The following is a 25,091-nucleotide window of genomic DNA, read 5'->3' as shown; positions in this document are numbered from 1 at the left end:
TCTCAAGGAAACTTATCATTTTCCCATTCTCCTAATTTACTTAGCTGTGAGATCTTATCCAGCGCCTCTGAAAGAAGATGCCCTGCTTCGCCAATTAGTAGAGTCAGAAATAGGTGCTTATAAGCAGGAGGAGCTGTCTTCACCAAAATATTTCTGGGGAACTGCTAAGGGCATTTCGTGATACATATCCGCATCTCCAACCATCATAGCAGTTTTCATTACTTCTTTCAACTTTCTCATACAGTCTCTAAGCATGTACCGGTGTCTGCCTCCACTAGGCCATTTAGAATCAATTGGATACATTCTATTGCATCCATAAGCAGCTAAAGCTAACAGATTAGTGGTATTGTTACCTCCTGCCAAATGAAAATCTCTAAAAGGTTATTGGACAAAAGGATTCTGGCAAATACTTATAAATTTCAAGCAGTTCACTCTATCTACCATTACTCCTCCAGCTTTTTCATCACTGATTCGTACCATCCAAGACACTAAGGATTCTCCCATCCTTTGGGTGAATTTGCTCAAAATATCAGTAATCTTCTGTATCATTCTGTACAACCCATAAACTCTCTTGGTATTCGTTATAACAACTAGGCTCAGATTCTACCAAAACTATATGAAATTTCTTCCTGTTAACATTTTTGCTTCTCTTTCTGAGCCAAATTTACAACAGCCCTCTCTGCTTCCAGAGACTCTTCAGTTCTCTCTTCTTCCACCTGAGACTCAACTTGCTGTTCTAAAGGAAGGCTCACATTCTGCACTTAGCTCACAGTTTGTCTCTGCTTTTACACACAATACAGTAGCCTATTATGAAAACCTAGCTTCTTTTACTCACTGCCTCCAGCTGTCTCCCAGGTTTTATTGCTACTCTTTGCAAACATGTTTCTAAATCTCTAGGTTCTCCCTGCTGTAGCCTCTGTTCCTATTAGACCACTCCCTGGCTAGCGAGGCATAAGGCATATCCTCCCTTCCCAGGACAGCCATTTCTTCTTCTAAATCCCTTTTTCCCCCAACTAGAGGTCCGATATTTCACAACCCTATTCTCATTGCCAAATGTAGTGCCAATGCAATAGTTGCAGCACCCATGAACATGATGAAGACCATGACTATAAATATCGCATGCCGTTCAATTACAAAATATACCAAAATCTCCATATCGAAGACAAAAATGAAATATTTTATTTAGACATAAGAAAACTGAATCCCCAAAATAATAAGCCAATTCCATCATAGTACCAGATATTTAGAAGCCATAGTAACATTTAGAGCCACAACATCCTTTAGCCTTCCCATAAACCAATACAAGATCAATATTTACTCACACACCTCTGTATCTTCTTGCTTGAGCATCCTCTCTCTCTCCCACTATCTTGCTAGTTCTGACTGTTAGCCTCCTGTGGGCTCTGCTTCCCTTCATCAAACTCCTCCCACCACAGGCTCCATGTGACTACATTCAACATATTAGGGGGAAGAGATTATCTTCAAAGCAGGGAAACTTCCTGTGGGCTCTGCTCCACCCTTTAGCAAATTCCCTCCATCACAGGCTCCATGTGACTACAAAGTTTTTACTCTCAAAGCAGGGGAGGTCTTCAAACTACCCTAGGTCTATTAAGGGGCAGGGAAGATCTTCAAATGCCCATTCCTTTTACAAATGGGTACATGGTTTAGACATAAAACATGATAAAATAATCAAATTCCAAAGCAAAAAAAAAACAGTTTAACTGTCAGATCTATGCAGAACAGAAGAATTTATAACCAAAGAAGAGATTTAAAAAATTATGAAATGCAAAATGGATAATTTTGATTACATTAAAAATTTTTAAAGTTTTTGCATAAATAAAGCTAATGCAACCAATATTAGAAGGAAAGCACAAAGCTGGGAAACAATCTTTACAGCAAGTGTCTTTGATAAAGGTATCATTTCTCAAATATATAGAGAACTGAGTCAAATTTATAAGAATACAAGTCATCCCACAATTGATCACAGTATATGAAGAGGAAGTTCTCAGTTGAAGAAATTAAAGCTATTTTTAACCACATAAACCAATTATTCAAATCACTATTGATAAGAGAAATGCAAAATAAAACAACTCTGAGGTACCACCTCAGAATTATAATTTTGGCTAATGTGACAGAAAAGGAGAATGATAAATGTGGAGGTGTGGAGAAACTGGAACATTGTGAACTGATCCAACCATTCTGGAAAGCAATTTGGAACTATGCCCAAAGACTGAGAAAAATGTGCATACACTTTGATCCAGTAATACCACTACTAGGCCTGTATCCCAAAGAGATCGTAAAAAAGGAAAAAGGAATCACACATACAAAAAAAATATTTATGGCCCCTCTTTTTGTGGTGACAAAGAAATTAAAATTGAGAGAACACCCATCAGTTGGGGAATGGCTGTACAAATTGTGGTATGTGAATGTAATGGAAAAATATTTTGCTATAAGAAATGATGAACAGGCAGATTTCATAAAAATAAAAAACAAAAGGAAACAAAACAAACCTGAAAAGACTTATGTGAATTTATGCTAACTGAAGTGAGCAGAACAATAAGAATATTGTATACAGCAACAAATACATTGCACTATGATCAACTCTGAGACTTGGGCTTGTCACAGCTACGCAATAATCTAACATAGTTCCAAATGTCCCATGATGGAAAATACTCTCCATTTCCAGAGAAAGAACTCAGGAATCTGAATGCAGATTGAAGCATAGTATTTTCACCATTTTTTTCCTTTCTCTTAGTTTTTCCCTTTTGTTCTGATTCTTCTCTCACAACATTACTAATGTGAAAATATATTTAATATAAGTGTAAATTTATATCTTATGTCAGATTGCTTGCTTTCTTGGGGAGGAGAAAGGGAGGGAGGAAGAGCAAAGAAAGTCTGGAACTCAAAATCTTCTAAAAGTGAATGTTGAAAACTTTCTTTACGTGTAATTTAAAAAGATCTATTGCTTATTATTTTTAAATGGAGGGATCTGAATATATTGTGTAACAATACTTTCCAAACCCCCAAAGTTTCTATCCAATGTCTCCTTGGTTACTTATTGTTTTCAACCATAAGTTTTGGTTAGGTCTTGCCCATGGCGGGGGGGAGAATATATATATGGTCTCAGTGTAGATTTCTGTCTCTTGTTTGAGAACCGGTTCAGTCATAAGAAGTTTAATACATAGTAAGGAATTTTAGGGCTACAGAAAGAAACGAACTAAAACCCAATTTTGAGACATGGCTTTCTTGGGGTCTCCACATGCATTTTTGAAAACAATACCAATTCCAAAGAATACATTGCTATATGTTTTGACTTAATAATTCTTAAGATTATTCACATGTTATCATGTGTTTATGGTCACCTTCCTCTAAATGAGGCTGTCATTCTTTGAGTAGCTACTGGTAGAAAATGATGGATGATTTAGCAATGCCAAAAATATCCACTCTCCCAGGAATACTCACCCTCCATTAAGGGAATTAGTGTCTTTCTAAAATAGTACAAAGTACTATACATAATTGACAATTGTTTCTTGTATTTCCAAAGCTGTATCATATCATATAAAATTATTTGAAAGCAATATTTAAATTTAAAACAATTATTCATAACTGGCATTTATGTAGTTTTTAAAAGTTTGAAGAATGTTTTACATATATTATCTCCTTTTTACCTGCCAATATCTACAAGAGGTATTATTATGTAGATGAGGACAGTGAACTTCATGGAGTTTAAGTGACTTGCTTCTATTCACACAACTAGTAAAGTGCCATAGGCTAGATAACAATCTTTCAGACGCAAGGCACAGAGCTCTGTCTACTCAGCTGTACTAGAGGCAGTCTGTGTCATTTTGGTTGGGCCTTAACTCAGGACACCTGAGTTGAAAAGGGGTCTCAGATACTTAAATCAACCTATGTGACCCTGATCAAGTCAATTAACTTCTATTTCCCTTAGCTTTCAGCTATAGTTCCACACTAGGTGCACCTAATGGATGCTGGGGATAGAGTGACAGGCCTGGGGAAAGGAAGACTCATCTTACTGAGTTTAAATCTGGCCTCAGTCACTTAACCAACTAGCATATGTATGTATATATGGGCAAATCACTTCACCCTGTTTGCCTCAGTTTCTCATCTGTAAAATCAGCTGGAGAGGGAAATGGCAAACCACTCCAGTATCTTTGACAAGAATATCCCAAATGTTGTCATGCAGAGTCGGACACAACTGGAATAACCGAACAAAAACTATATAAAAATGACTATGCTTTCACTTGTAGCTACAACCTCTTAACGTATTGTTTCATTATTTGACTTTGACTTCCTCGAGAGCAGGGACTCTCATTTTTGTCTTTATATCACTGTGTTTAGCACTTGTGAGTAAGTACCTAATAAATTATTTTTCATTCATTTATTCATTCATTTCTCTTTTTCTAAATGAGCTTTCATGCTACTTACATTAGTAGAATTTTTTCCATATTGAGATAAATTTATATTTTCATTTATTCATTCATTTCTTCCCTTTTCTAAATGAGCTTCCATGCTACTTACATTAGTAGTAATTTTTCCATATTGAGAATAATTCTGCCTCCCTGTAACTTTCACCCATTTCTCCTAGCTCTTGCCTTTAAAATAAGGCTGGAAAAAAATTTTTTTCTCCCCATAACAATCCTCCAGATATCTGAAGACAGTTACCCTAACCTCCCATGAACTCTTCTACTTCAGACTAAATGTTATGAGTTCCATCAACTGATTTCTTCATCATCTTATTTCCCTTTCCTGGATGCATTGTGGTTTGTTACTCCCTGTCTGTAAAACTGTTAACCTTAAAAACTGTGCAAGGGGCATTAATTCTTTTTTAATCAATCAATATTTACTTTGGTTTTAGTCAATATAATCTCTATACCCCCCCCAAATTAGGTATTTCCTAAATCAAACAAAATGAACCCATGTTTAAATAGTGAAAAATATATATTTTTGTCTCCCAAAGTTCTTCAAATTTAACCTTCATCACATGTATAATAAATGCTTTGAGCTCAATTTAAAGGCAAATATTTTCCATGATCAGTGTGAGTGTGATCATCCATGTTTTTCCCTGGCTTGGCCAATGATAACAGAGTTTTCGGTCCATGAATACTCAAGATATTCTTTCATACTTATTCCATTTTCTCCAGATATGTCATCATATATCCACAATGTGGTAACCCACATATCCTTCTCTCTCTTTCTGTGTCTCTACCTGTTTCTCTCTCTATGTCTCTTCCTCCCCTTAAACCCACTTCTGACTTTTTATATAATGCCCTTCCTATGTCTGCCTCATTTACTGTGTGTATTTTCACCTGTCTATCTGTGTTTTCAACTCTTTCTGGCACTCCAATTTTTGTGTCTCTCTCTCTGCTAGCTTGTCTTCTTCACTGTATCTGAACATTTCCTATTCTAGATATACATCTCTGTGTCTTTTTGGATTTATGTTTGTTTGGCTTTCTGGTTATTTGCTTTATGCTATTCTCTGTGTGCCACATCCTTTCTTTGAATGTCTTTTTTGTGCCTCTGGATGTTTCATTCCAAATCTCTTTTTGACTTTCTATTTCTCTCACTCTCTCTCCCTCTGAAATAACTGAATATGCTGTGAGGAAGCAAAGGTATAGAAGTAAGAATGTGTTTGCTGTATTCCCAAGAATTATAGACCTTTTCAAATAAAGATAGAGTTACATCTCTCTCCTTTGTATTCTTCTGTCTACCCCAAATGATTTCCAATGTTTATCAACTTTAATCAACATGAATGACAGAAAACCTGATAACACAGAATAGCCATTGCTGCTGGTGGGACGAAGGTCTTTTGAAATGTCGGTCCTGAATAAGCAGTATTTACATTTCCTTGGGACTCTAGTTCTTAAAGATTTTCATCTTCTACACCAGAGGGATGAAATCAAAGGTTATTTAGGTACCCATCAGAAAGTGTATCTCTGAACAGAATGAAAAAGTCTTTCTGCCTTCCCAAGGTACTACTTTACGCCATGTAAACCAGTGGAGATGGAACAAGTTCTTAGGTGCTAAATCGGCTCACCCTTCTGCATTTCACCATATGTAAAGGTCACTTTTCATTTATCTTTTTGTTTATAACCAGTTGTGTTCTGATTGGACAATAAGTTCATACTATCCATCCTTTGAAGAGTTTTGGCATCACGAAATATTGAGTGAGAATTTTTTAAGTTGTTCCGCATTTTTCAGAAGAGGAAAGTGAAGCTTAGAGAGGTAAAATCATCTTTATGAGGCTGTCCCCTACATCTAGCAAAGCTGGTTCTTTTTGGCTAGCAGGGAGGTCCAAAGAGATATCTTTATCCTTTTCTTCTCTCACCTTTCTCCAGGGAGGGCTTTATTTCCCTCCAGGCGGGGAATCAGTAAGCTAGGGACCAGAGACCAGGACTCTGCTATACTCAAAGAGAGGGAGTATTGAATTAGAAATGTGTATTTGTGTATACATATATATATATACATATGTATATACGCATTAAATATTGTTCTATTAGTATATATTATTAGTCTGGGGTTGGGGTGGTGAACCAACAGCCTCAGAGATTGCAAAGAGCTGTACTTGGGGATCTAGAGGGCCACCTGTGGCCTCGAGGCTGCAGGTTCCCCACCCCTGGCGTGAGGTATATAATTTTTAGGTTCAATCTAAAGTCAAGATTAATGACGTGTGGGCTCTAGGTATCCCCTTGAGCTCTCCTTGAATCTTTGAGGTATAGTCTCTGGGAACCCCCCTTGAATTCTGATTAAATCATCCCATTTGACAAGGCATTTGCATGAGGCCATAAGCATTGCATTGTGGCTGGGCCCAGAACTCTGTTACTAGCCTAGCCCTCCATAGTCTATCTACTTCCCACAGTAGATAGACAGAGTCTTATCAAAATATCAATCCACCCTTGAACTGGCATAACCCACCATTGTGTGTTGGCTCCAGGTAGCGTCCAGCAACTTCCCACCTTAATCACTCATTGACCTCGTCTGACTTCTCCTGAGGACCGTCCCCAAACTCCTCCTCTAGATCACCCCTAGATTCCTCCCACAACTTTCTGTATATAAGATCCCATCTTCTCTCCATGTGTGTGAGAGCACCATAGAATGACCTAAAACAGACTTACTCTGTGTCTAATACAAGCGAAATTTTAATAAACTTTACTTTTCTTTGGCTAAGAAGATGAGTGAATTCATTTGGCAGGACTGGTGTGTTGGTATTTTGGGGTATTCAGAGCAACCCTCACCTATACCTCTTCAACAAAAACTGTTTCTTAATGGGGAAAGGAGGACCCCAAAATTTATATGCAAGCCTTGGAAAGTCTTGCCTCCATTCACACCAAATATTAGTTCTACATTGAAAATACACATAGCACATAAGAAACTCATATATATAAGTCAACAGAAAAACAGAAGTCAGAGAAAGTCTAAGACATACCAGACAATATAGAGTGAAAGACCTCTCCCATTAAGAATGAGGACTTCAGCTCAAACAAGAAAGAGAGAGAGAAAGCCCTAGATCTCACCAAAATTCCTTGATTTATAATGCAGCAGGCTAGGGATAGGGGCATGACAGAAGCTATTAGCAACTCCTATGTCAGCTTCTTCCTGGAGTTTTTTTTTTTCCTTCAGCAACCTGAAATGGAGTTGACATCATCCATCTTCTCTCTCAAAATTAGAAGGCAGAAGAATCCAAAGAGACTGAAGAGTCCAAATAACATGAAAGGCCATGAAGAACATGAAGCAATTTAAGAGTGTGAAGATACTGAAGAGATCAAATTGCTTCTCTACCATTTTCAACAACTACCATCCCAGGCATGGGGAATTGATCTTCACAAATGAAAGCCTCATACCAATGGGCTTTGGGTTATACATATAACTTGGACATACATAACATTTGGGCTCAGGTTATACATATAACTAATTAAATGACAGAGCTGAGAGCACCCCAGTCATCTTGATGAGGTATGGGCTCTGGGACCCCCCTTCAACTCTCCTTGAGTCCTTGAGGTACAGGATCTGGGAACCTCCCTTGGAGTCTTGATTAAATTATGTCACAAAAGAAAAAAAAAGGTCAAAGTAGTTTTAAGGAGTGAAAGCCACACTATAGATAACCATGTAGAAAAATAATCTTCTAAATAACTAATAATGAGAAAAACAAAAATTGAAGCATCTCTATTACTCCATTTATCAGATTGGCAAAGATGACAAAAAAGAAAAATGATAAATGCTGAAGGAACTGCAAACAGACTCATTACTGTACTATCGGTGGAATGCTAAATCCGTTCAGTCATTCTGGAAAGAAATTTGGAACTAGATCAACAAAATCACTAAACTGCAATCAAAGAAATTAAGGACAGCAATACTACTGTTAGGCCTATGCCTAAAGAAAGGGGGGGAAATAAGAGGGAAATATGATATCAGCTCTTTTTTTTTGTAGAAAAAGACACTCAGGGAGAGACCACCTATTGGGGAATCGCAAAACAAGTTATGGCATACGAATGTAATGGAATATTATTGTACCATTAGAAATGACTGAATTGACAATTTCAAAGGAAAATGGTAAAATATCTATGAATAGATAAAGGGTGAAGTGAACAGAACTAGAAAAATAATTTATGCAATGATAATATGATAAAAGAAAATGGCTCTGATGCTTTAGCACTCTGATCAGCTCAATGATGAGCCACTGTTTCAGATGATTAAAGATTAAACATGCTACCTCCCACTAAAGAGGTGATTGACTTAAAGTATAGAATGAGAATTATATTTTAGGACATGGACAATGTGGATTTTTTTTGTTTCACTATGCATATTTTTAATGTTCATTTGAAGGATGCATAAGAGAGAGATGATGAATATTTTTAAAAGGTGGCAGGGAGGAAGAAAGGTTTCATGGAGGAGGTGACTGCTTAGCTAAATGTGAATATGAGACAAGAATTTTAACAAGGATAGAGGCAGAATCCATTCCCAGAATTGAGTTTAACATGTCCAAAATATTCCATTTTTGAAGAAGGATATTGAAGACTATTAGTCTACTGTTAGAGTTCAGGAAAGGAAAGACAAAAATAAAGGTTAGTCTGATTGTGGAAATCCTTGAATGCCAATGTAAGGAATTTGTATTTTATGGTATAGTCAATAGAGAACCACTAAAAGTTTTAGAGTGGGGCACTTAAGTGGTGTGGTGTCTCCATTAGGAAGATTACTTTGGCAAGAATATATTGAAGAAGGACAAACACAGAGACCAGTTAGTAAGCTACTAATAAGGTAATTTTGTATGTTATCTGAATTGATTCTCACAACAATTCTCTGAACTAAGGTGAAGAACCTGAGGATGGAATCACTAGGCAAAAGACACTCAGCCCTTAAGTATCTGAGGAGGAATGTAAACTGTGGTTGTCTTGATTCCCAGTCCTATGATACATCAACTGCACCACCTAGATGTCTCCACGATAGTCTGCAGAGGAGGTAATAAGTTTCTTTAGCTAAGGTGGTGGCTTAAAAGTCAAAAGAATGGAAGAAAATATTTCTGAAGTCTAATCTATAAAACCAGTTCCACTTGGGGGAAGAGAGAGGGAAGATAGAAGAAAGAGGGAGGATTTAAGGATAATTCCAAGATTATCAGCCTGAATGACTGTGTATTTTGTGCCATCAACAGAAATAGAAATTTAGGAGGAAAGACATGTTGGAGGGACAAGAACAATACAAAGTCCTCTTTTCATACTACAAAATTAATTTTAATTATAGTCGATCGGATTTATTTTGAGGAACATTGGCTAAGGTCTGGGAGAGATATCAAGGTTCCCATTCCCCTCCTCACCTACAGTTCTCAGTCCTAGTACCCCACACCACTTTGGGGGGAGGACTGGAGCAATTGCAGATGACATCATTCAGGCTATTATATCATATTGCTGAGTACAATAGTTGTACTGTAGTCAGAACAATCAACTAGTAATAAGTTTTAACTTATTTTATGCCCTCAGCCTTAGTAGCTTTGTGACTGTGACAAGTTAATTTAACTCTTCAGAGTCTCAATTTCTTCATCAATAAAATTGGTCTAATAATATTGGATTCCCTGCCTTACCAATTTGTTGTGAATTGATTTTAATTTCAAAGTTCTTATTAATCAGCTACTATGTGTCATACAGTGCTCTGGACACTGGGGATACAAAGAAAAAAAAGATAGTGTTTTGTAGGTCTTTAATTGCTACATAAATTGAAGTTATTTTCATCATATTCCTCATACTAATGCATGTTCACATTTTACATATAATAGCTAATAACATTTATATAGCACTTTAAAGTTTGCAAGATGCTACATGTATTTGTCATTTGATCCTCACAGATCACTCTCAGATTCAGATGCTATCATTATCCCTCATTTTACAGATAAGGAACTTGAGACTTAAATAGGTTGAGGTAACTCAAATAGGGTTAAATAGCTAGTAAGTATCTGAAGTTAGATTTAAATGTAGTTCTTTCTGACTCCATGGTCCTCATTTTGAGGACACTGAGGTTTAGATTGGTTTTTACTTTCCCAGAATCCATAGCTAGTAAATGTTTGAAGAGAAAAATCTGATTTTCCAAGTCTAGCTATTTAACGGCAGGGGAGGAGAAGAGGGGAAGAGAGGAGGAGAGACAGGGAGAGAGGTGCATGGATACAAACACTCACAGGAAGGAGAAAATCCAGACCAAAATACCACAACACCATGGCCACAGTTTCATTGGCACCCAATCTTATTTCTCACTTCTCCTAATGGCATTGTTTACTTCTACTATCTAGCAGCCTGTCTAAGGTTTTATCTCTCTTCTTATTCTCTGTCTCTTTCTGTCTCTGTCTCTCTCTTGTTAGCAAGCACCATAGCACACCAAGGATGACCTGCTAGTACAGGTTATTTGATCTGTTTTGTTAAAGGGAAGGCAACTTTTAAAGGGGTCAACAATCTAACTTTAATTATAGAAAGTAGAAAATACAGAGAAATTAGCACAGATATTCAATAGACAGGGCCCTCATTACCTGAAGAAAGTAACACAACCTCCTACCTATGCCACCTGATCGTGACTGCACAAACCTCCAAGTAGTCAAACAATTATTCACAGTCCAGTTCAGGGAATCAAAAGGTCCTTCTCATAAGCAAACACCCAAAGCAAAATGCCAACCTCCCAGAATATAAATCAAAGACCCAGTCACTGATTGATTCAGAGCAGGAAGGCAGAAACCTACTTGACTCAGCACAGCTGTGAATTATCAGGGTTCAAAGGAGATTAATCCTTCAGATGTTTACAATTTAGCCTTGAGACTAGGAAACTGATCTCCAAAAAGAAAACGACAAAAATCACACCTTGCTTGCCCTAGCATCCAACTTGGTCATTTTTTTAAAAAAAAAAAAAGTTCCAAATATCTTAATTAAATTAAGTATACAAACACAACAGGGTTCCATACAGAATAAATAGGAATAGATAAACCAAGTGGCAAGTCTGAGCAATTGGTTTTTTTCAGGCTCTACATTGTCTACATTCAAGAAATAGTCCAAAGACTTTCATATTGAAAAACCTTTATTATTATTTTGACTAGTATTATTCTAGTGAATAGTTCTTGTAGCATCAGACTTTCCATAAATTTCTTCATCTTCTGATTCTGAAGTGTTTCCATTGCTAGGTGTATGGAGGTGGTTTGGGGCTACACTGGATGGACAAAAAACCACTTATTGAGATTGGTGACCTGAGGGGAAAGAGTGGCAGAAAGGCTCCTGACTGGGTTCAGGACAGGAGACAAAGGGGCTTCTATTGGGGTCCCCATTGATTGGTAACCAAGGGCACCTGGAGAAGGTGGAGGAGACTTGCAATGGATCTTCATATCCTTTCTCAAGGAGCTAGGGTGTGTATAGAATCTGTGGCAGCCTCAAATCTTACAGTAGTAGGACTTATCACTGGTATGGACACGGAAATGTTTCTTTTGGTCAATGGTATTGGCAAACTTTCTGTCACATCGATCAAATTCATATTAAAAGATCTTCTCCCCTGTATGAGTGCTATTGTGAATCTTGAGGTTCTCTGAGCAGACAAAAGACTTTTCACAGTCAGGAAAGGGGCAGGGGAACGGCTTTTCTCCAGTGAGCACATGGATGTGATTAAACTGCTTTTACTTGGCCTTGAAGAGTTTGCCTTTTTGGGGACAGTCCTCCCAGTAGCAGATGTGGCTGCTCTTCTCAGGGTACACCATGTACCCCACAGTGACATTATTCACCAGCTTGTGCATGGTGCTGAAAGTTTTGGATCTAAGTTTCTAGGCAGGGGGCGGTGGCAGCTGCTGCTGCTGCTTCTGCTCTTTGTCAATCCACTTGCACATCATCTCCTTCTTGATTGGCTGCTGTATGTACTAGAGGAAGACCTTGGGGAGGGAGGCTTGGCTACCACCACCCAGGGGTGATGGGAACTCCATTCCATTTTATGCCAGCTATCTCAGTACTTCTTAGGATGTGTAAGTGTCCAATTGGAACAGCAATCAGTTGTTTCCCACTGCTCCAATAACTGCACTTATGCACCTTGCTTCCTCAGGATTTGCAACATTCCAGGCCCTGACAATTATAAAGTTTAAATAGCAATTGGTTAATTTATTCAGGAAGTTTAGAATCCTCTATAAGGAGGTTAGAGACACATAATTACCATTTTAAAATTGTATGGCTGTGTACATGTTGGACTTTTTGTTATTGTCTTATTGTAGTCTATTATGTAGAAGACAAGCACAAGGTCTTACATATAAAATGAAGAATAAAGGATCATTTCTTGAAAGTGGGATCATGGGAATATTCATGGACCAGGTAGCATTTGAATTAGGACTGGAAAGACTTCAAAAAGCAAAAGGAGGAAGGAAAAAAAGCATTCTAGAATGTCGAAAACATGAGTAAATAAAATAACAAAGAGAGCAAGAAAACAAAACAAACAAAAACACAACAACAAAAAAGTAGGGTCAGGAAGGAAGATGGGAGTAGGACATACAGCAGAAAAGGTAAGGTGATTCAAGGTTATCCAGTATTGCAAAGAAGGGTATAAGAAATATCTGAATTGTGGCTGAGCGGGAAAATGGAAAACTCAGTACTAATACAGGTGTCATTGTGCTACTGGATGTCATGACCTTAGAACAGTAGCCTTCTTGACCATTCTAAATTTTCATTTCCTCATAAGTAAGATGGGGAAAACAATCTATCCTTCCTGACTCACAGGGTTACTGTAAAGTTCTGATTTATCTTAGAAGAACAAAGAGAAAGCTAGATAGTCTGATGAAGATAAAATAACCCATTTCTATGACATTTCATAGTTTACAAAATGTTTTCCTCATAATATTCCACTTAAGAAAGTAGTTAAACTGTTCCCCATTCTGGCCCATTTTACATATGGAGAAACAAAGTCTCTTAGATGTAAAGTAAGTTGATCAAAATCACATAGAAAGTAGGTACCATGTGTAGCACTTAAATTTCAAATTTCTGACTGAAATATTTTCCTTAACACTATACTGACTTTTATTAATTTCTTTTCTGACCTTAGCTGTGCAAAATATAAAATATGAGAGACACTTCAAATTATAATTTGAAAAGGAAGCATTGACCTGTTGTCAGAAGTAGAGAAATCCAATATTTCACTTGACTGGTGTCTAATGCCATTGCTTCTCTATATGTTTTGTATAGCATTGCTATACTGGAAAAGTTTATCTTCTCTTTCTGTTCCAGAGATAAGCTATCAGGATTTATAATTTTGTAAATATATCCTTTATTGACAAGGACAGAAAGAAGGGCATTCAAAGTCTCCTTTTCGTATAAGGCTCTGGTTTGAATCTTTAATGAAGTCATAAATTGGGGGTCTATTTGCAAACACAATTGCTGGTTGGGCATCACTTTATTTCAGAAGACAAATTGGAAACTAACGCCCTCAAGGACTGACTTTTATCACAATGCACTTTGAGGTTCTGTTTCTTATCTCATTCTCCTTTGTTCAATTCTCTTTCATCCTCTGTTCTTTCAGGGCACCATGGAGAGAATGGCTGATAATCGATCTCTTCCCCTGTGGCCAGAAAAGGCACTTTCTTCCTAATTTAGGGATGTTTAATCATTAAAAATTACATTAAATAGTGATAATCCTAAGGGAAGATTTTACTTTTTTTCCCAATTTTTTGTGAGTTCTGTTGATATGAGTTCTCTTAAATTGCTCATTTATTTGTAGCCCATTTGATGGTAAGAATAAACTGATATTGTAGAGGTCTTGCATATGTGTGATAAAGTATCCATTTTTTCACCTTTCTTAATTTGATTTTGTTCCACAAATATTTAGTAGAAGCCTCAACTATGTCTCCCTCTAAGAAGTAATCAACACCTTTGGTCACCCTGGATTCACAAAGGCTAGGTCAGCAGAGCACACATTTTTATTCAAATTATTTCTCCCAAGTTGAAAAAAAGATTTGGGTATTGCCTTCCCAACAGACTTCTCTGTTTTTGTCATTTAATGGACCAACATGGCTAAGTATGGAGATTCCCATTACTGGTTTGGTCTTAAGGGAATGAATACTTTTTAGCTATAGAAACTCACAAAGTTGATCTCCTAAGGTATGAAGTTTTGGGGATCTTCATTGATGTAAAAGAGTATATAGTAGAGTGAAATGAGCAGAACCTTGAGAAATATTTATAAAACAATTTAAATATTGTAAAGACAAATAACTTTGAAACACATGGGGACTCATGTCAACACAATCACCAACCATAATTAAAAAGGACACAAGAAACATGTTGCCCATCTCTTAAAAGCTGGTTTGTTTCAGAGTGTAGAATGAGACATACATATATACATACATATATATGCATGCACATACATATATATGTATATAAACATATAAAATATATCTATTCATATATACACATAAACACGTGTGTGTTCAAAGCCTTTCTAGCTTGCAAAGAATAATTATAATATAAACTTGTAAAAACTGTTTTTACACAAAAACACAGGTATAAAACTGTGTTTTGCTGATCTGGCCTTTGTGAACCTAGGGTGATCTTTATGCTATAGACACAGATATAGGCATAGATGTAAATACAAATATGTAGGATATAGATAATGTGAACACTTATTTTTTGGGGGCTATATATGTTTGTAACAGGGGTTTTGATTTTCTTGCATTTTCAATTGGCCAGGGGAATCGAGAGAGAAAAGGTAGATCTTTGTTTGAAAATAAAATAAAATTTAATTTAAAATGTCAAAATTTAAAAGAGGATACCCCCCCAAAAAATGTGGATTTTTTTGAATCAATGAAATATGTGAAAAGTCTTTTGCATACCCTTACCTTTCAACCAAAGAGCACCCATTCCTGTCCTACCTCGTTAATTTTTGTTCACCATTACCTAAGCCTAGGAATCATGCCTCTCTCCTTTTATTTCCATTTCTCACAAGCCGATGCCCTGAGATCTCTTGAAATGCTAATTATGGTCATCTAACTGGCTTCTTCTCATCAAGCCTTCCAAAATGCTCCCAACCTGAATTGATCCCATGACTCAAAGATGGAGTCGGAAGGCATATTAAAGATTATTTATTTCTAACCCCCTCATTTATAAATGAGGAAACAGAGGCACTGAGAAAGTGACTTGCCAAAATTGCACATATGGTAAGTATCAGAGCTGAGATTTGAATGAAATTCTCTGAACCCAGAGTCCATGTGCCCTCCCCTCATCTCTTTTTCCTTGGCATCTCTGACAGCACTCCCTTCTATGTATTTATATTCCAATTTTATACTTATTCTTTATCTTTCCCCTCAATTGCACAGTTTCCTAACTTCCTCCTTGTTTTGAAGAGAACCGCCACCTTCTCAGTCACCCAGATTGATAACCATAGAAGCATCCTTGACTCTTCCCTCTCTCTTTCTCATATCGTAATCAAATGCCAAGTCTTTGTCATTTCTACCTTCATAACATCTCTCTTATTCATCCTCCTCTCTCTGACAACTGGCAACACCCAGGTGCAGACCTTTATCATCCCATACCTGGACTACTACAAAATCCTTCTGGCTTAAGTCTCTCCCTACCAGTTCTTCCTCTACTCAATTGTCAAATTGATCTTCCAAAAGCACAGGTCTGAATATGTTAAAACAGTCACAACTATTAAAAAAATTGCAATGCTTTCCTTCAAGACAAAACACAAAATCTTTTTTTTTTGGAGGGGAGAAGGTAAGGTAATTGGGGTTAGGTGACTTGCCCAAGGTCACACAGGTAGTAAGTGTGTCAAGTGTCTGAGGTCATATTTAAACTCAGGTCCTCCTGACTCCATGTTGGGCTCTATTCAGTGTGCTACCTAGCTGCTCCTAAACTATTATGTTTGGCTTTTAAAGTCCTTCATAAACTGCCTCATTTCCTTCTTTTCAATATTCTTCAATCTTAGTTCCCTCAGGTACTCTACTGTCTAATGACATTGACTCTGATGTTCCTCATGGAAAATACCCCATCACCCAACTCTAGCCATTTTCACTGGCTCTCCTCTCCAATGGCTGAAATTCTCTTCTCACCTTCATCTTATGTCTTCTCTATTTCCCTTCACATCTCACTAAAAGTTCCTTCTTCTGTAAAAAGCCTTTCCTTCTTCTAAAAAAATGTCAGTTCCTTCCATCTGAGTTCAATTTCAATTTGTCTTGTATATGTACTTTGTACATAAGTCTCTTTGTATTATCTTCCATATTCAACCTGAACTCCTTGAGACCAGGAAGTGTCCTCTCCACACACGCACTTTTCATTATATGTTTGGCACTTATCACAGTGCAAGGAACATGTCAGACAATTAATAAGTGCCTGTTGACTTGACTCTTATATTCTATCACCACTATTATTAAGACAGGAAATATGTTCTCGTCAACTTTATATATCCAGGTATTTCCATAGTACCTTACAAATTCAATGACTATCCATTGAATGAAATTGATATATGCTATATAGAATATTGATACAGTAAATTTTGCCCAATTAAGACTGATGAGAGATGGATTCTAACTTGGTATAATTCAGAAATAAGCAACAATAATCAATAGTTTGCATTAACATTGAACTTTAAGATTCAATTGTGTTTTGTATGGAATCTCATTTGATCATCACAAGACTATGCCTCAGTTTTTCTTGTTTCGGTTTTAGAGATCAGAAAACTGAGGGTGACACAGTTTAAATGACTTTGCCTAGGATTACATAGCTATGGTGGGATTCAAACTCAGGTATTTATGAATCCAGGTCCAATAGCCTCTTTATTGTTTCACCTAGAAAACAAATTTCATTGCATGAACATAAATAAAACAATCATTGAGAAATGACTGAGTTTACCAGGGCTACTGAGGACCTTCATAAGAGCCTCAGTTTTGAGACGCTAGAGAGATTCTTCTTCTACCCATCATAATATAACAGCAAAACACATTGCCCACATACCTTAGCCAATGCATCCTGTGCCTCATCTCACCTCTGTTTCTATAGTTATCATTTAATTCATTTAACAGTCATTTATAAAGTAGTGACAGGGAACAAGTTCCCATGTTCCATCCAACAGGGGAATATCTCTATTGTGAAAAAAAAAAATGCCATTCTTCTAATCATTCAGTTTCCCAACCTTGGAGTCATCCTTAATTTTCCATTGACATTTGCCCCACATATCCACTTGGGTGCCAATTTATCCCTTATGAAAACTCTCCCATATATCTCCTCCTCTTCATTCCAATATCCAAAATCCTAGTAAAGATACTCACAGCCTCTTCTTGGTACTATTGCAATAATCTCCTATTTGGTCTCCTTATTTCAAGCTTCTCCTCACTCTAAACCATTCTCTACACATCTGCTGAAGTGGTTTTCCTGAGTCACAAGACTGACCATAGTATCCCTCTTCTTAACAAACTCTAGTGGCTCTCTGTTACTTCTAATTAAATGCAAATTCATTTATTTGACATTTAATGATCTTCACAAACTATCTGTTCAGTCTCCATTTACATTACTTCTCTCCACCTACTATGGGATACTGTCCTAATGCTCTACTTCCTGTTACATATTCATGATGCCCTATGTCCCATCTCCATGACTTTGCAGTAGGTATTCTCCATACCTATAATGTATTTCTGCCTCCTCTAATTATAACTTGTTTCACCTTCTTAAGGAAGGTTTAGGAATTACCTACCCAAACTATTTTGTATGTATTTAGTAGTTACCATGTTTATACTTATATATGACTGTGGCGTCCATCCCTGTGAGAATGTAAGCCCCTTTAGGGAAGGGGAGTTTTCACTTTGCTTTCTTCATAGCTGGTGCTTAGCACAGTACTTGAGCAATAGTGACTGCTAAATAATTGCTAATGGTGTGATGGTTTCTACCTTACAAAGCTCACATACACTGCAAAAATAAATAAATAATTACAGAACTAGGTCAAAAGTGTAGTAAAATGCCCAAAATATTAAGTAAATGGGTTGTTTTTACATAATGGTGTGTTTGTATAAATTTCATACACAGTACTTATGTCTTTCAAAACATGAGCGAAAACCTTGGCAAAAAAACAATGGTGTCACAACTCTTATTATCCCCTCAAAATGGTTCAGTGTTGACAAGATGATAACAAAGTTTGATATATTCTTATGCAGCAAAATGGTTGGATTCAGAGTATTTCTTAGGATCATACATTTGTAGGTAGGAGAGACATTAGAAGCCATCTAGTCTAACCCCCTCATTTTAATGTAAGTACCCTACCCCCACACACACACTTTTGAGAATGTTCAGTTGCCATTTCTGATAACCTTGTTGAGCTTTCAGAGACTAACTTCTGCCCACATATGAGTCATGAATGTGAATTCCCTGTTTGAATGCCTAGATAGAAGAGTTGATGCTTTGGGATGCCACAGCTATTAAAAGATCTGGTGGTTTCTGGTTGATAGATGTGGCTTTAGTGAAGGATGTAGGGAGGGAAGGAATAAGTTTTTGTATACTGCCAACCATATGCCAAGCTAAATGACTTTATAAATATTATCTAATTTGATCATCAAAACACTCCTCTGATGTAGGTGCTTTTACCATTCTCATTTTATGGTTGAGAAAACTTGAACAGATGTTAAGTAACTTGCCTACAGTCATACAAGCTAGATTTGAGCTCAGGTCTTCTCAGGATCTGAGATCAGGATTCTCAAGATCTGATCTCAGGATCAGAACTTCTGGATTAGGTCATGAGCCTGTATTGAACTCAGATCTTCCTAACTCCAGGACCAGTGCTATATCGACTGCACCACTAGTTTCATCTAGGCAAGTAATGTTAGGGTCTTTCCCTATGCCAGGGTCATGGAGATACTACCCATACCTCAACATGTGACTTTGTACTGGGGTAGTAGGTGACCCTGTGAAATTAAAAGTTTTGGAAGTCTAAAAACATTGGTGGCATCATATAATTGATATGTGGTTCTTGCAGCAGCAGTGTTAGGAGTAGACTAATGGCCAGGGAAATCCAAAGCATCAGAGAGGAAGTGCCCAGCTTCAGTGTTAGAGCAGCATTAGAATAAATGCTCTCTTCCATATCTGATTCATATTAAACATTGGAAATCTCTTTTCTTTTGCTTTGGTGGAGAATTAGGCAAAAACTATAACTTTTATGATAATTAGCATCATTCCAAGATGCCAAAGTATTGGTTTGTTTGTGAATTAATTAATGTATGGATGGAGTACCTACCTCTGCTTATTAGAGTTGCGTCTCCTCCATGAATGGGTCCAGAGAAACAATGTACCTGATTACAGAACAAGGAGGTTCAAATCACCAGCCTATGTACTCCTAGAAATAGTTCTTCTTTTCTAGAAAGACAAGAGCAGACTGAGGCCCAGTTATGAGAAGAGACTGACCCATTGTCATACAGCTCAATCATGTCAGAGCAGAGCCCTGTTAAAACAATTCTGGGGCAAGCATTGAGGGGTTGATTATGGGGAGAGACCTGAATTTAACTCACAAGGTCAAATGTACGGAAGTGTTCATGAAAATAATTTCTTAGTAGAAATAGAAGTGCAGTCATACCCTAAGACCACTATTTTTTTTTTTTTTTGCCTTTTGGAGGGCAACTGGAGTTAAGTAACTTGTACAAGGTTACATGGCTAGTTTTTTTGTGTGGGTGTTAAGTGTCTGAGGCTGGAACCAAACTCAGGTCCTCCAACTTCGGGGCTGGAGCTCTTACTCACTGCGCCACCTAGCCACCCCCCACTAAGATCACTATTAAAGAGACAAATCCTGAAAAAGCAGAGTAGAGCAAACTAGGAGAACCTTACTTGTGATTGCCAAACCAAATGTCTATGGATCCTTATTCTACTTGACATCTCTGCAGCCTTTGACATAGTCAATCAAACTCTTCTTCAAATTCTCTTTCCTCCAGCTTTTCAGGGCCCTACTTTTTCCTAGTCATCCTCCTATCTGTCTGTCCATTTCTCAGTCTCTCTTGCTGATTTTTATTTTCAACTCAACCACTATTCATTAGTCTCCCAGAATATTCTATCCAGAGCCCTCTTCTATTCTCCCTCGTATTACTTCACTTGATGATTTTATCATCTCTTGTGGATTCAATTGTCACCTATGATGGTGATTCTCAGATCTTTTTTTCCAACCCTAATTTTTCCACAGACAACTAGTTTTGCATCTCCAACTGCCTATTGACCATCTTGAATTTCATTCTCTTAGACATTGTAAACACACTATGTCCAAAATATAACTAATTATTTTTCCCCAAAATCCTTTTCCTTTCCCTAACTTTTCTATTACCATTAAAAGCGCCATCATCCTACCAGTCATTCATGCTTGGAATCTAGGTATCATCTTGAGCTCTTCATTCTGTCTCACATCTCCACTACTATTTCCAATCTGTTATCAAATCCTGTTGATTCTAACTTTGCTATATACCTCATATATGCCCCTTTCTCTCCTCTCATACTGACAACAACAAAGTGTTTTACCATATAACTTGATGCCTGTATTATTTCAAGAACCTTCTGGTTTAATTCAATTCAGTAAACATTTATTAAGTGCTTACTATGTTCCAGGCATTCTATTAAGGTCTAGAGATAAAATAAGAGTGAAAACACATGCCTTGCCCTCAAGAATCTTACAGTCCTGTTGGGGATACTACATTCAAACAAATATATACAAATACAGGATAAAGAGGAACTAATAAAAATAAGGAAAGTGCTCAGATTAAGAGGGGTTGGGGATGCTTCCTTTAGAAGGTGGGATTTTAGATGGAAATTAAAGGAATCCAGGTAGGTCAGTTGTCAGAGTGAAGACAGAATATTCCAAGCATAGGAGACAATCATAGAAAATTCCCCAAGCCAAGATATGGAGTATCTTGTTCATGAAACAACCAGAAGGCCAATGAGACTGAATGGAAGGATATGTGTTGGGGAGCAGAGTGTAAGGAGACTAGAGAGTTAGGAGAGGGATACATTATGTGTCAATTCTCTCACCACTTCAATCTACCAACCACTTAGGTGTCATATTTTTCTTCCAAAAGTATAGGTCTGAACATGTTATTCACTTACAATAAATTCTAGTGATTCCCTGTTCCTTCCAGGATCAAATATAAAATCCTCTCTTTAAAGCCTTTCATAATCTTTCCCCTTTTTGACTTTCTAGTCTCCTTACAATTTCCTCTCTTTTCCCATCATGTATTCAACTTTCCATTGGCACTGGCCTCTTTGTTGTTCTTCTCACAAGACATCAGATTTCCTGACTTTGTACATTTTCACAGGATGTCTCTCATACCTAGAATTCTATTCTTTTTCATTTCCATCTCTTATCTTCCCTAGATTCTTTGAAGTCTCATATTTTATAAAATAAACAAGCAAAAACTTTTCCCAGCCCCCTGTAGTGCTAGTGGATTCCCTCTGAGATCATCTTCAATATATAGTTTTATACACATACATGTCTATACACATGTGTAATGGCAAGCCAAGAAGTAGTCAACACCTTATTTCAGCTATTGAATTTACACCTTGTTTCAGTTCAAGTTTCTTTTGAGCCTTGTATCAAGTCTGTTAAGAAACAGAACATATAAACCCCACAACTTGTAAACTTCTGGGGAAGAGCTGTGCCATATATAAGGAAGAGCACAAACTGGACAGTCAGAACTTCTTGGGATGAGCACCTGAAGGCTGGGTTGCTGTGGCTGGACTAGAACTTCCGTGGAGAAAGTGATTTTGATTTTGAAAACGGGAGAAAGTGATTTTGATTGTGAGAATGAAGCTGCTGAGGATTCCCAAGGGTCAGCCAGAGCTATTGAGGCTGCTGAGGATTTTCAAGGGCCAGCCAGAGTTGCCAAAGACTGAGGAAGCATGACTGTGGTGTTGGTATTCTGTACAAATGTTGTTGTGGCTTTGTTAAGCCTTGTCTTCCCAGGAATGGAGACTGTGAAGGATTTGAGATGGACTGGACACTGTGCGCTCCAATGTGGATCAAGAAGTGCACAGAGAGCTGGACAAGTTGCTGAGAGCTGCTTGCCTTTGAACTCAGGTGGCAGTTGATTAGATTTTGGTGGAAGCTGGAAGCATGGAAGAGGAGCCATGGAAGCTGAAAGCCTGCCCTGGGTCAAGATGAAAAGACCTCTCTGTGGGTAGTGAGTAGTGATGAAATTGTGATTTACTTGTGACTGAGGGGTGGATGGCCTGTGTATTTCCTACTATCCCTGAAGAGGGTACTGAGTAGTGACTGATGACTGAGTAGTGACTGATTTGTAACTTAGTATGCCTCATGGAAGACTTTGACCTTTTGTACTTCATGATTGATTGAGTTACTAAGTGATTGATTGACTAAATGACAGCACTTTGTTCAAACTATGTGACTACTTTTGAGAAAACTATGTGGCCATTTTACTGATAAGTTGTTGAGTTGTGACATGGTGAATGCTGTATTTTGATTTTCTGTGATAAGTTGTAACATTTTGAATGCTGTACCATAATTTTATGTGAATGTTTTGCTCTGATTTGTTATTGAATAGAGTGTTCACTACAGTATGTTATCAGATTCTTGAAAGTTGTTCACAGCAGCTGTCCTGTGGAAAACTGCTCCTGTGTGGCTTTACAACATGTATGTACATGTGTGTGGATATATCTATCTATATACACACATATGTATATACAGATGCATACACATATATAAATGTGCATACATACATATATACATATGTATATATTCCTAAAAGTTTGTGAGCTCCTTGAAGACAGAGAATTTTTCCTTTCTTTATATTTCCAGTATTAAGCACAGTACCCACCACATAGTAAGTATTTAATAAATTTTTGTTGACATGACTTGCTGTAGAAGCTCAAATGATATCTTTGTCATTCATTTACATTCTTTCTCATGGTTGCATTATTCCAAAATGAAGAAAAATGAATATATCAAGTCAGTTCTCAAAGAGACCCTTAAATCTCAAGCATCACTCTATTCCCTGGTGATTAATTTTGACTAATTCTAAATATTCCTGGTTTACTGGTCCATGGATTCAATGGTTAAGAATATAGTTTTCTCAGTTATTAATCATGTGTCATTGGCAAGTGACCTCACCTGGAACATCAATTTTGTTCTCTGTGAAAAGCAGATAAAACACTTACTTTACTTTCCTCATATGCATTGTAAGTTTCAGATGTGAGACTATCTGTAAAGTATTCTGCAAGTGTGAGAAAGTTCTATCATTGTTATTGGTAGCTTTAAGGTCCTTGCCACCTTGTGCAAGGGTGGAAAGTACTACAGGATACCCTGTTTCCATTTCTTCAACTATTACTTACCCTATCTTACCTTTTTTATTATTGTAATAGAAGACACAGGAGGGGAAGGGCTAGGATGGGTGGTAAGGAACCATATCAATTCTAAATATATATTTTTCCAGATTAAACATCCTGATTTTCACCACTAGAACTCTAATGTCCTCAAAGATAGGGCCTATTTCTTCTGTCTTTTTTCCATATACTGTTTCTCTGCTACCATCCTTTCCTCTCCACCCTAAACAGATCACTCACTTATGTCCTTCCCTTCCCCGCTTTGATCCACTTATTTGTTAAAGCCTAATACAACTCAGCAGCTATTAGGTTGTCCCTCATCAGAGGTTTTCAGGTAAAAAAATAGGTTACCCTTTGTCAGATATGTGATGATAAGTGTTATTTGGGATTATCAATTAAACAAAATGGCTACTGAAGTCCCTTTCAAGTAGAAAATTCTGATTTTGTTTGGGATACATTCCTACTTCATTTGTTGCTGCTTTTACCCACTCATTGGATTCTGTTTGTAACAAAATCTATTTCAACCCATAAACATAGCAGCTCCTAAGCACATCCTTGGCCAGAATTACACCTTACTATGGGTCTGCTGTCCAATATGCTTTCCAGAAATGCATCACCTTATAAAAGATTGTCTTCCTGGACACATATTTGCCCACAGCAGGTGGATAAAATATGTCTTCAATAATATGTATAGGTACCAAAAATATAGTATTTGTGAATATGCTCACCGTAACTTCTGACACAAGCACACTCAGTATCAGGAGTAATTCAAACAGTGTTGGCAAAAATGCTGCCATTTTTGACTTTGTGATACACAGGCATCATCATACAAGTTCTTCTGGGTTTTTCATATCCAAGACCTTGGGTCAGTTTCACAGTCTAAGGGAATAAATACATAAGAGTTTATAAAAACACAGTGGTAAAGCCATTCAATGATGAGAAATAGCACCCACTCAGCTTACATTTTATAGTTATTACTTTGCTAGGAAGAGATTTTGAATGTTCATTACCTCTTCCTCTTTCAATCACAGTATATCAGCAGTGTGTTTCATGAGTACCAACCAGAGAATACCATTGCCTCCTCTGTTTATCTGCTATCTAGAATGGCCCATGAGAGTTTTGTGCCTCTTCAGAAATATTGCCTAACAACTAGTGGCACCCTTTTCTCACAGCTCAGTTTCTCTTACCAAGTTTAGAAAGTCACCAATATCTGACAGTTTTCCACCCCTTTCCCATTTCCATCCCTTACCTTATCATAAAGTAACGAAATTGTCTTAATTGGAAGAAGTATACAGTGCA

General features: G+C 37.3%; 1 pseudogene; it reads right to left on the bottom strand.

The window, feature by feature from the left end:
- Positions 1-11,588: 11,588 nt before the first annotated feature.
- On the bottom strand, positions 11,589-24,589 carry LOC138159530 (zinc finger protein ZIC 5-like; annotated as a pseudogene).
- Between the last annotated feature and the right edge of the window lie 502 nt (positions 24,590-25,091).

Source organism: Petaurus breviceps, unplaced genomic scaffold (genome assembly GCF_028583685.1).
Source record: "Petaurus breviceps papuanus isolate PSGF00001 unplaced genomic scaffold, PetGlider_PUasm1.0 176, whole genome shotgun sequence".
Lineage (NCBI taxonomy): Eukaryota > Metazoa > Chordata > Mammalia > Diprotodontia > Petauridae > Petaurus > Petaurus breviceps.
This window is presented reverse-complemented; position numbering and strand designations above follow the sequence as displayed.